The sequence below is a fragment of the Podarcis erhardii genome (assembly GCF_964252035.2).
Source record: "Podarcis erhardii genome assembly, chromosome: 3".
Lineage (NCBI taxonomy): Eukaryota > Metazoa > Chordata > Lepidosauria > Squamata > Lacertidae > Podarcis > Podarcis erhardii.
Genome location: NC_138507.1, coordinates 122,309,126 through 122,322,408, shown reverse-complemented (window position 1 = coordinate 122,322,408; position 13,283 = coordinate 122,309,126). Strand labels below are relative to the sequence as shown.

The 13,283-nt window shown below is 46.2% G+C and overlaps 1 long non-coding RNA gene across 1 annotated transcript; it reads left to right on the top strand.

Annotated features, from left to right (window-relative positions):
* The first annotated feature begins 978 nt into the window (after nt 1–978).
* LOC309338687 lies at nt 979–3,208 on the top strand. The gene is made up of 3 exons (XR_014155021.1): nt 979–1,177; nt 2,049–2,180; nt 2,917–3,208. It is a non-coding gene; the product is annotated as an uncharacterized lncRNA (long non-coding RNA).
* The last annotated feature ends 10,075 nt before the right edge of the window (nt 3,209–13,283 follow it).

The following is a 13,283-nucleotide window of genomic DNA, read 5'->3' as shown; positions in this document are numbered from 1 at the left end:
TGTGTCTTCCAATACTTTGCGATGAGTATTCTTTCTGCTGTTGTTGCGTACATAAAAAAGGTTCTATCCTTCTTTAACACCTTCTGACCGACAATGCCCAAAAGGAAGGCCTCTGGTTTCTTAAGGAAGGTATACCTAAATACCTTTTTCAGTTCATTATAGATCATTTCCCAGAACGCCTTCACCCTTGGGCACGTCCACCAGAGGTGAAAGAATGTTCCCTCAGTTTCCTTACATTTCCAACACTTATTATCAGGCAAATGATATATCTTTGCAAGCTTGACTGGTGTCATGTACTCTGGCTTCTCCTCAGATCGTATAAATCTTTCGCCTTTGACTTGATCTGCCTTTCAATGGCAACTTTCCATGATGGCTTCTTCCTGCCTCTTCCTGGAAATGGCACTTAGGGCCACAGTTGTGACCAGCAGCCACCTGTATCCTACAAGGAAGGCCTTTTCAAACCCATCTAAGGTGGCAGCTACCACTATGTTTGAAGGAGCAAAGTAAATACTTTAAGAGTGTGCTGTGAAGGACCTCTTTTACAAATGCATCATCTGAAGAAATTTTAACTCTGCAAAGGGCATTAGAAGAACTTTGCTGGATCAGGCCAATGGCATAACCAGAAGCCAACAGCCACAAAATTTGGTAGCAACAGCAACCCCCTTGCTTCTGATTCTGAGATATGAGTTCAGAGGCCAAGAACAGAGGGAGAACATAGCCATGAAGGCCAGTAGCCCTGATAGCTCTCTCTGATAGCTCTCTCCTCCAAGAAATAAAATATCTGTAATCTCAATGCATTCTTGGGAAATTCCTTCATCAATGGCAGCATATTTGAAACAACCCAATTCCCTCTCTTTGACAGTCAGTGAAGCTACCCAGGTTTGTGGTCATTCTTCCATATGTGGTTTTGCACAAGAGCATTACTCAAATCTAGACAGCAATTCTCATCTTCTTCTGCCCCACAGGGATTGTGACATCTATCCTGTAAAAGACATTTGGTTTCCCACAAGGTTTCACCAGTCCTCCATCCACCTATAAGTAGGGGGACCTCTCCTTCCACTGTCAACTGCTCTTCCACTTGGCTTCAGGCATCTCCAGGATTCCCACCAACCTCCAGCCATGAAGATCTTCTGCCTCCTCTCTCTCACCTTCCTCCTCCTGATGCTGGTGGCTCCAGGTATGGCCTTCTTCTCAGATGCTTCTTCTCTGAGCTCCACAGCTCTCTGCTTTATTCCTTTTAAACCTGCCTCTGAATCTCACATGCAGGGAATCCCAAAGGGATGGGTGGGGAATTCTCTTGACCCTCTGTCCCCCTTGAGAGCTTCCCAAATGGGGCATCTGAATGGCCACTGTGAGATCAGGTTGATGGACTAGATGGGGCCCCTTTGGCCTGATCCCAGCCGCCAAGCTCTTGGGATCTGATTGTCATTGCAATCCTAAAGTATGGAATCTGAACCAAAGAAGCTGTTGCTATAAAACTGCAATAACACAAAATAATGATAATGATGATCATGATAATAAATTTTATTTATATCCCGCCCTCCCCAGCCGAAGCCCGGCTCAGGGCAGCTAACAACAATAAAATAATACAACATTCCAAAATCATTGCATTAAAATTAATTCAACTCAAATTGATGGCAACCATTAGGCTGAAGTTCTGTGAAGATTGCCAAAGGAGGCATGCATTCAGCTTTGTGGTGGAGAACAGAGTGGGCCAGTTTCCTGGGCAAAAGAACTTCTCTCTCCAAGATTTCCAGTGCCCCAAGGACACCAGTGATTGCCTTGGGTCAGCCCTCATGGTGAAGGTGCTGGGGGGAGGGGGAGGGGCTCACTCTCCATCCCAGCCCCTGACCTGCATTCATCCTGCACCAGCCTCTCCCAACCTGGTGCCCTCCAGACATCCTGGCTAGCGGGATTGTTGAGGAACAAAAGGTGGAAGGTGTAGAAGGCCAATCCTGGGAGATGGAGCAGCCTTCCCAGGTAGATCCCCTCCTTGGTAGTTGCACCTTCCTCTCTTAGTTTACTTTTCTCTTCCCTTTCCCTTACAGATTTCACCGGAGCTCAACGTCCCACCCAGGATTGCCAGAACAATGGGGGCAGCTGCAGAAAAACCTGCAACAAAGGCGAGAAAGAGATTGGGAAGTGTTCGGGAGACAGGCGTTGCTGCAAGCGCAGCTAAGGTGAGTTATAGGCAAAACCATACCTGTGCCTGGAAATAAGTCTGTGGCATCTCAAAGAGACACGACTCCAAATGCCGGAGAGTTACAGCTCTGCTTATTTGACCCTTAACAGCCATGGGGGGGGGGCACTTTCTAGATTCTCCCGAATGCTAAATTCATTGTTTTGAGTTTGGATGCTGAGAATTCCCTGATGACATTTGGAGCCAATTGACTCCATCAGCTTAGAAAACAGGAGCTGGAGAACCGAGCCCAGTGTGGGACAAGGTTTTTGTAAGACTGGAGGTCAGCCTTTGTCAACCAGGTGGCCACCAGATGTTTTGGATTATCAGCCCCAGACTGTGTAAGGAGGCATTTGGGTTTGGGATGGAGAACTCTCTTCTGCACATTCAGCAGAAGGCATAGCTGTCAACTTTCGGATTTGAAAATAAGGGATCAGCAGCTTCACCTGTCCCGGGGACAGTCTACGGGATTACGGGATATCTAACAATCTGGGATAGCAGTGGGAAGCAGTTGGAAACAGAGCTGGAATAAGGGAATTTCCCACAAAAAAAGGGAAGGTTGACAGCTATGGCAGAAGGTCACACTCAAACCAACTCTAAAGAGCTGAACTAAGGTCTGAGCCAAGCCCCTCCCCCATGAAATCCCAACTCTGATAGCATTAGGTTCTTTGTTCTTCCAGGGGGACCCCTGGCCTCTTTCTATACCCCCCATATTCACAGTGTTTCCTCTACAACAGACCCATCACGCATCACCTCTGACGAAAGGAAGACCACCCCACTTCTTCTCTGGAGATTCAGCTGCCTTGACTGCACCTCTGCAGAAACCTCTCTGCTCACTGCTGCTGCTGCTGCTGCTGCTGAAGGCGCTTCTGGGAAGGATCCGTCACAGCCCAACCCTTTCTGCCCGTTTACTCCAGAGCAAGTCCTGCTGTGCTCAGTGAGGCTGACATCTTTGTGAATGGGTTTAGGATTGGATTCCCCTGCTTATTTGCTTTAGCTTTTCCTTTCAATAAATGCAAGCATTGGAAACCTCTGTGTGGTGGTGCCTTGTATGAAAGGGGGCTCTGGGTTGGGGTGGGGGCTCTGCCAGTTCCTCTCCATACTGTGACTTTTATTTGATTTGGGAGTAACTGGCAGGTGTTTCTGTGCAAACCAGTGGAACTGGGAATTGGCCCATATCTGAAGGAGGTTCAGGGGGGCAGTTGGTGAGAGTGGGAGGGAAGCCATGCTAGACACTTCCCCTTCCAAGTCAAAATGCAGTAAGGTTGCAATTACCATCAGAGAATCCTAGCATTATAGATTTGGAAGGGACCCTGAGGGTCAACTAGTCCAAGCTAAAGAATCTCTGACAGGTGGCCATCCAATCTCTGCTTAAAATTCTGAAGGAGAGTCCACCACCTTCTGAAGGAGTCCATTCCACTCTCTTTCCTTTCCACTCTCTTTCCTTTCCACTCTCTTTCCTTCAAACAACTCTTTCCTTCAAAAAGATCTTCCTAATGTTCAGTTGGAATCTGCATTCATGGAATTTGAATCCATTGGTTTGAGTCCTACCCCCCGATCTTCACATGACAACCCATAAGATCTTCCTACCCTCCATCTTCCACATGACAACTCATAAGATATTTGAAGATGAATATCATATCTCCTCTCATTCTCCTCTTCTCCAGGCTAAACCTACCCAGCTCCCTCAACCATTCCGCATACGGCTTCATTTCCAGAACCTTGTTCATCTTGGTCCCCCTCCATTGCACACCTTCCAGCTTGTCAATATCCTCCCTAAATTGTGGTGCCACAGAAAAACGTGGAACCATTGATAAATTAACACACATGAGGATTACTAAGGGGGGGTGAATAACCTGGTGCCAAGGCCCCCAATTGTCAACAGATTGTAGGGGTGCAGAGTCTGTGTCTTCTTGGTGTACCCTCAAGGGGTCTGAATTGCCAGGGAACTCAAGGTGGGGCACACAGTTCTCCCCCTCTTCATTTTGTCCTGGCAGCAACCCTGTGAGGTAGGCTAGACTGAAAGGTAGTAACTGGCCCAGGGTCAGCCAGTGAGCTTCATGGCTGGGTGGGAATTTAAATCCTGTCTCCCATTCACAAATATGACTGTCTCTTGTATACCTTTGACCACCAGCAACCTGACAACGTTTCATTTAAGGCCAGAGCTGGATCTAGGGTCGGGTTACCAGATGTCCTCGTTTCCCGGGGACAGTCCTCAGATTTGTGCATAAGTCCCCAGACAAATTCCATCCCCGGAATGTCCCCGGATTTCATCCAATGTCCCCGGGAAACGCAGCAGCGGCAGTCTCAGCAGCCCGGAGCAGTTGGCTCTGGCTGGCTTCAGGAGTTGCTTGGAAGTTCCCATAGGATGGTGGTGCAGGGGCTCCAAGATGCAACTTCAGGGCTGACTCCACCTTCCCTGAGCCCAGCAACTCAGCTGTGAAGGGAGGCTTCATGCTGCCTATCGGAGCAGCCGCCCAACTCCTCCTTGCGTGCAAACAGGAGCGGGGCGGGGATCTCTCCCTTCCCAACTGAGGGATCCCTGCCCCCTCCTGAATGCACGCAAGTAGGAATGAGATTGGGCATGCCCCGATGGCCTCACCACCGCTGCTCTCGGCCCTCCTTCTCTGCCTTCCATGCCTGACCCACTGCGCACTGCTTCCTCACCACCACCACCGAAGAACCAACAACTCAGGGGCTGTCCAGGCTCATCGAAAGAGGAGATAGAAGCCTTGGAGGAAGGGGAAACGTGGCGGTTGAGGTCAAGGCAGCGGCGGCCTCTCTGCCACTGCCACTGGTGCAGCATCAATGTCCCGAACATGTAGTATTTATTTATTTAATATTTTTTTTAATAGTAATTTCAACAGCACACAACACAATCACATTATTTATTTATTTAAAGTGTCCCCAGATTCATAGGAAAAAATAATAATCTGGTAACCTTAATCTAGGGAACAGCTGTAGTTGATCCTTTCAAATATGGGGAATGGGCTGTTCTACTTCTCCCAGCATGAAACCTGGAATCTCCAGTATCACGTCATGTCTGGGAAGCTCTGACCTTCCTGATGTAACTCCCACCAGTGGCCAATGGTCAGGGCTGGGATCCAGAGTTGTGATCCAAGCAAAATCTGTATCAAGCGGTGTGACCCTTCTTCTTGCTTTGCACCTTAAGACTCACACCAAGGCAAATTTTAACCCTAGACCAGATTTTTGCCCTCCACCCACAGCCTCATTTGCTTAATATCCAGCCCAAAGAAGTATTCCACAGAACTCAAAAGCTTGTGCATTGTTTGGTGACCTGTAGTCAGTCAAGTAAAAGTATTGACTTATAATGGATATTGTATTTTAGTCCATGGTCCATGGTCCTTGAGGAATTGAGGTATGATGAAATGTAAGCAAGAAAGGAGGGGGAGGAGAGCATCAGATGCATCAAATCTTGAGAGTAATGTGAATGTCACCCAGATGATGGGGTAGAAGAACTCACCTGAGGGGCCTCACCTGTCCAGGGATGATCACAAGGTTTGGGCAGCTTCCAACGCACCTTTCCTTAAGAAGATACGATAGCCACCTTCAAATATCTAAAGGGCTTTCACACATTCAGGACTAAACATTCAGGAAAAACTTTCTGACAGTAGGAGCTATTTGACAGTGGAACAGTCTATCTCAGGAGGTTGTGGTCTCTCCTTCCTTGGAGGTTTGTAAGCAGAGGTTGGATGGCCATCTGTCATGGAAGCTTCAGCTGAGATTCCTGGATTGCAGGGGACCCGACTTGCTGACCCTCACAGTCCCTTCCAACTCTACAAACCCATAATTCTATAATTCCAGTTACAGATAGGTAGCCGTGTTGGTCTGCCATGGTCAAAACAAAATAAAAAAAAATAAAAAAAATAAAAAAAATAAAAAATTAAAAAAATAAAAAAATTCCTTCCAGTAGCACCTTAAAGACCAACTGAGTTAGTTCTAGGTATGAGCTTACGTGTGCATGCACACTTCTTCAGATACACTGAAACAGAAGTCACCGGACCTTTCTATATAGTGAGAAGGTGGGGAGGGGTATTACTCAGAAGGGTAAGGGGTATTACTCAGTTAAGAGTCGTCAACAGGCTCATCGCAGCTATCTGCCAATCACCCATTCCCACCACCCTTCTGAGTAATACCCCTCCCCACCTTCTCACTATATAGAAAGGTCCGGTGACTTCTGTTTCAGTGTATCTGAAGAAGTGTGCATGCACACGTAAGCTCATACCTAGAACTAACTCAGTTGGTCTTTAAGGTGCTACTGGAAGGAATTTTTTTATTTTGTTTTGACCATAATTCTATAAGACAGGGATGGGGATCCTATGAGAGCCACCTTCAAATATCTAAAGGGCTTTCACACAGAAGATGAAGCAAGCTTGTTTAATGCTACTCTGGAAGGTGGGACCCGGACCAATGTCTTCAAGCTACAAGAAAGGAGATTCTGACTAAACATTCGGAAAAACTTTCTGACAGTAGGAGCTATTTGGACAGTGCTTCAGCTGAAATTCCTGCATTGCAGGGGACCCAACTAGATGTCCCTCACAGTCCCTTCCAACTGTACAAATCCATAATTCTACAAGACAGGGATGGGGATCCTTGGGGTTCTCCAGACAACATGGAAGATACCTCTGGCTACTCATCACAATGCCTTTGTTCTCCCTCCATTGTCATGGCAGGAGACTGTGGGAAAAAGGAGCACTCTTGGGCTGTGGTCCTGTCTGTGGGCATCTGGTTGGCCACTGTCAGAACAGCCAAGGAAGTTGGGAGGAGCTCAGACCTTCCCCTGCGCTGTTTCAGGATATTACACACATGGAGGAATCTCATGTCTCCATGGAATCCTCACCACATATCCTTTCTTGTTATCTCTGCTTTTTGTATTTATGAGTTTCGCATATCATATATTACAGTCCAACAGAAAACAAGACCCAGCACACCTTTTCAGAACATGGACCTACACAAAGTTTTCCAATGTTTGCATTTATTAAAAAGAAGAAGCTAAAGCATTTTTGCAGGCAAACCAAATCCAAGCTCCAATCGCGAGCCCACTTACTAAGCAGTCAGGCCCCACTGGCCACAGTGGGGCTTACTCGTGAGTAGACAGGCAGACAGGATGGCTCCCTCTTGACGCCTTCCCAGCATCGCCTTCAGCAGCATCAAGCAAAGCAGTTTCTTCCCCAGCAGAGATGGGGGTGCAGTCGAGGCAGCTGCACATCAGAGGAGAGCAGGGTGGTCTTCCTTTCACCAGAGGTCTTGCACCGGAGATCGGCAGAATTACCCCCCACCTGTGAGAAGAGGAAACACTGTTAAAATGGGTGTTGGTGGTGGTTTTGAAAACCCAGACTAGTGACTCCAACTGGGAGGCATAAGAGCTGCTGTTCTCAGAGTTCAAATTGCACACAAAGGGTCTGTTTTGCAGAGGGTTGGACTAGATGACCCCTTCAGTCCCTCCCAATGCTACATTTCTATTCTGTGATAGTAGGAGAGACCTCTGAGCATTTCATATATGCACTTGGGGGAATTTGAGAGGGGCTTGGCTGCCATTCCCCCTTTTTTTTCTAATCAGGTTCCTTTTTCTTCTTCTTTATGCAAACAGCAACCCCGGAAGAGGACACATTTGAGGAGATCATTGTGTTGGTGTGCACCGAACTCTTTCCTTTTTTAAAAAAAATAATTTTAATTAAAGTTTCCACAAATTTTTATCAGAACAAACAAAACATAAAAACATAACAATAAAAACATACAACACATATAATTTCGACTCTTGATTTCTTGCAACTTACTTTCCTGACTTCCTCATACCTCCCCTTTCTGCATTCTCATGTCTAATTAATTGTTCAACAAATCCCTCCCTTACTTTCAACTTAATTTTAATAACACTCATTTTCTTTTAACTTGACCATTACCGCTGTTAACCCCTGATTTTCTCATCCAGCATCAATCTAACATTCACTAATTTTTGAATATTTCTTTAGATAGTCTTTAAATTTTTTACAGTCCTCTTCCGCCGTTTCTCTTCCCTGGTCTCGGATTCTGCTCGTCATCTCTGCCAAACCCATATAGTCCATCACCTTCATCTGCCATTCTTCCACGGTGGGTAGATCTTGTGTCTTCCAGTACTTTGCGATGAGTATTCTTGCTGCTGTTGTAGCATACATAAAAAATGTTCTGTCCTTCTTTAACACCAATTGGCCGACTATGCCCAGGAGAAAGGCCTCTGGTTTCTTAGGGAAGGTGTACTTAAGTACCTTTTTCAGTTCATTATAGATCCTTTCCCAAAAGACCTTAATCCTTGGGCACGTCCACCAAAGATGAAAGAATGTTCCTTCAGTTTCTTTACATTTCCAACATTTATTATCGGGCAAATGATAGATTTTTGCAAGTTTGGCTGGGGTCATGTACCACCTGTAAATCATTTTCATAATATTTTCTCTCAAGGCATTACATGCCGTGAATTTCATCCCGGTGGTCCATAGCTTTTCCCAGCCAACAAACATAATGTCATGACCAATATCCTGTGCCCACTTAATCATTGCAGATTTAACCGTTTCATCTTGTGTATTCCATTTCAACAGCAAGTTATACATTCTTGACAAATTCTTAGTGCTGGGCTCTAACAGTTCAGTTTCTAATTTTGATTTTTCCACCTGGAAGCCGATTTTCCTGTCTATTTTAAAAACTTCCATTATCTGATAGTAATGAAGCCAATCTCTTACTTTCCCTTTTAGTCAAAACAAAACAAATTCCTTCCAGTAGCACCTTAAAGACCAACTAAGTCAGTTCTTGGTATGAGCTTTCGTGTGCATGCACACTTCCCTTTTAGCTTCTCAAAACTTTGCACCAAACTCTTTTCCTTCCAACTCTGCAATTCTGTGATTCAATAACCACCTTCACAGGGATGTTTCACACAGGTTTCCTTTGCTATTTGAGGAGGGTCAGCGACTGAGCCCCCACCCTCTCACACCAGGAAGAGCTGCCTTTTCAGCCAAGGGAGGCTAAGGGGAGTTGTGGCTGAGGGGTCAGAGAGCTTTCATGGGGACGGCAAGGGGAGGGGAAAGGGTTGTCACCCCCCAGTGTGCACACTAATATTATTCCAGCTCACAGTGGATGTAAAGATTAAGAGAGAAGTGGAGTGGGGGGGGCAGAGAGATGAGTCACATGCATGAAACATAGCTGACTTATTTTCCAGGAAAACTAAGATTTGATTTAACTCACCTCTACGGCAGCACACCCAGGGACGAATAGTACAATGAAATAGTAGTGTTAGGGGCGGACGGCACCAAACAGTTTGCACTATCCCTCCCTGCTGTTGACATCTCTGACGGCAAGAACGTTGGCCTCTGGTGAAATCTGGAGTAAGAAAAAGAAGACTGTGAAGGCTCTGTCTCTCAGGACTGAAATTCTACACCTTCCACAACTTCTTCCACAACGGCCCTGCTGCCTTGGACACCCGGAGGGCACCAGGTTGGGGAAAGCTGGTGCAGGAAGAATGCAGGGCTGGAGCAGAGAGCCAGTCCCTTCTGCTGCCTATTTGCACCTCCAGGACAGGGTCTGAGCCAAGGTGGTAGGAAAGGCTGCATCAGAGTCACTGGTTTCCCTAGGCGGCCACTGGCAGACTGGGAGAGAGATGCCCTTTTGCCCCGGAAACTGGCCCGTTCTTTTACCCACCATAAATCTGAGTTTGCTGGAGCGCATTATTACAGATTTGAAAGGAAGAGCTTCCGTGGATCACATAAATGAGGTAATAAGTAGAGACTGGCTGGTGGATCTTGCCAAATGGGGCTCATCGAGTCCAGCATCCTCTTCTCCCAGGGTCCAACCTGAAGCCCCATTTGGGAAACTCTCCAGGAGGACAGAGGGCTAAGATCACACCTTTTTGGCAGTCACAGCAAGTGGTGCTCAGAGTCAGGTTTAAAGTGAATAAAGCTGAGAGATCTGGAGCTCAGAGAAGAAGCATGTGAGAAGAAGGCCTTACCTGGAGCCAGCAGCATCAAGAGGAGAACGGCCACAGAGAGGAGGCAGAAGATCTTCATGGTTGGATGTTGTTGGGAATCCTGGAGGTACCAGAAGCCAAGTGGAAGAGCAGTTGTCTGGGGAAGGAGAGGTCCCTCTACTTATCGTGACTGGAGGACTGATGAAATCTTGTGGGATGCCAACCGTTGTTTGCAGGATGGATGTGGCAAGCTCTGAGTTTCATGTGCCAAGGAGCAGCCAAGGCCACAGAATTATAGACTTATAGAGCTTCAGCACTGGAAGGTTACCGCAAGAGTCATCTAGTCCAACCCCTGCAATGCAGGAATCTCTGACTGGTGCCCATCCAACCTCTGCTTCAAATGCTCCTGCAAGGGAGAGAGCCCACCAGCTTTGGAAGGAGTCCATTCCACTGTGGAACAACTCAGTTACAGTGGTGCCCCACAAGACGAACGCCTCGCAAGACGGAAAACCCACTAGACGAAAGGGTTTTCCGTTTTGGAGGCGCTTTGCAAAACGAATTTCCCTATGGGCTTGCTTTGCAAGACAAAAATGTCTTGCGAGTTCCTGCGGGTTTTTTCCCCTCCCCCCCTTTTCCTAAGCTGCTAAGCCGCTTATCAGCTGATCTGCTGATAAGCCGCTTAACAGCTGATCGCTAAAAGCTGCTAAACCTCTAATAGCACTAATCCGCTAAGCTGTCAATGGGCTTGCTTCACAAGACGAAAAAACTGCTAGACGAAGAGCCTCACAGAACGGATTAATTTCGTCTTGCGAGGCACCACTGTATTCCTAATGTTCTGAATCCATTGGTTGGGATCCTCCCCTCTGGAGCAGGAAAAAGCAAGCTAGCTCCATTCTCTACTCGGCAGCCTTTGAGATATTGGAAGACGGCTCTCTTTTTTCCTCTCAGTCTCCCCAATTCCCTCAATCATCTGGTATGTGAAACACAAGAGCAGTCAAGTACAACCTTCCTAGAGTGAACATGTTTACACATGGGGAGGAATGTTTGTCTAGCCAGCAGGTAAACTTCCTGTTTCCTTCTGGGCTGGGACAGACTTCCTCTGAATGTGACTAGAGGTGGGCGTGGCCTCACCTGTGCAGGTAACGACAAAAGCACAGGCAAGGCAGACATCTCTCTCTCTGACTACTTTCGTCGAAGAAGCAACATCTGCTTAGCCAAAGATGCTCTTTTGGCCTCCAGCCAAGAGAGGACAAAGGGACTGTCTCCTTATGAGATAGTTTCCAGGTGTATGTTACTTTTGTAAGCTAAGTCTGCCTTCTGGGATCCGATTGCGAACAGAATGTGAGTGAGTTACAGATAGGTAGCCGTGTTGGTCTGCCATAGTCAAAACAAAAAATTCCTTCCAGTAGCACCTTAAAGACCAACTAAGTTAGTTCTAGGTATGAGCTTTCGTGTGCATGCACACTTCTTCAGATACACTGAAACAGAAGTCACCAGACCCTTCTATATAGTGAGAAGGTGGGGAGGGGTATTACTCAGAAGGGTGGTGGGAATGGGTGATTGGCAGATAGCTGTGATGAGCCTGTTGACGACTCTTAACGACTGTAATAGGTCTTACAGGAAAAAGCAAGGGGTGAGAAGGTGAAAAATGGCTTTGTCATGTATAATGAGATAAGAATCCAATGTCTTTGTTCAGACCAGGTTTCTCCATGATTTTAAGTTTGGTAATAAGTTGCAATTCAGCAGCTTCTCTTTCCAGTCTATTTCTGAAATTCCTTTGTAATAGAACAGCTACTTTGAGATCTTGTCTAGAATGTCCTGGGAGATTTACACAAAGTGGTGTGCTGCCACATACACCCGGACAACACCATTGCTGGCCCCAACAACATCACACATACCATCTCGGGACTATTTAATTGCTCATCGTCTAACATTGTGTATGCCATCAAATGCCAACAGTGTCCTTCAGCTCTCTATATTGGACAAACAGGCCAAACCTTACGCCAAGGGATAAACGGACATAAATCTGACATCGGGAATCACAAGACTGAGAAACCAGTAGGAGAACACTTCAATCTCCCAGGACATTCTAGACAAGATCTCAAAGTAGCTGTTCTATTACAAAGGAATTTCAGAAATAGACTGGAAAGAGAAGCTGCTGAATTGCAACTTATTACCAAACTTAAAACCATGGAGAAACCTGGTCTGAACAAAGACATTGGATTCTTATCTCATTATACATGACAAAGCCATTTTTCACCTTCTCACCCCTTGCTTTTTCCTGTAAGACCTATTGCAGTCGTTAAGAGTCGTCAACAGGCTCATCACAGCTATCTGCCAATCACCCAATCCCACCACCCTTCTGAGTAATACCCCTCCCCACCTTCCCACTATTTAGAAGGGTCTGGTGACTTCTGTTTCAGTGTATCTGAAGAAGTGTGCATGCACACGAAAGCTCATACCAAGAACTAACTTAGTTGGTCTTTAAGGTGCTACTGGAAGGAATTTTTTGTTTAGAATGTGAGTGAGTAAACTCTTTTTATACTTTTATAGAAGACTGTGCCATGTCTTATATTTTATGAGGGAATAAGGGGAAAATACTAGACGTTATTATAGAGGCTTTAGCGAGCTTGAGCAAACACATCTACTGTGAGTTTAAAAAGGGAAAAGGGGAATCTTACTCTGCTAAATTGTGAACTTGTTAACACAAATAAAACAATATATCCTCTCCTGCATCCCTGACCATTCCCACAAATCATGCTGCTATTACTATTGTTATGTGTTCTTGCCCCCCTGTCTCTTCATCACATTTCCAAAGACATTGTTTCCAACTGGCCTCAAAATTCTGGGACTTTCACAGAAACCCTTAAGTCACCTTAGCTTCTCACTTTTTCATGATGAGTCCCAAATTCCCACCTTTGTGGAGAGGTGTGCTAACTTTAAATGGCTTCACATAGGGGAAAGCAGCAGGAAAGAAAGGGGGGTGAGGTGGGTGTTGTGCGTCAACAGCATCTGGTGGAGGCCACCACACTGGCTACAGATTCCCCCCATTGAATTTGTCTCCCAACTGCCACTGCTGCCCTTTTTCTGGTCAATGCTGGTGGCCATCCCAAAATATCACTTAAAGGCAACTCCTATCTTCATCTTTTTCCGGAC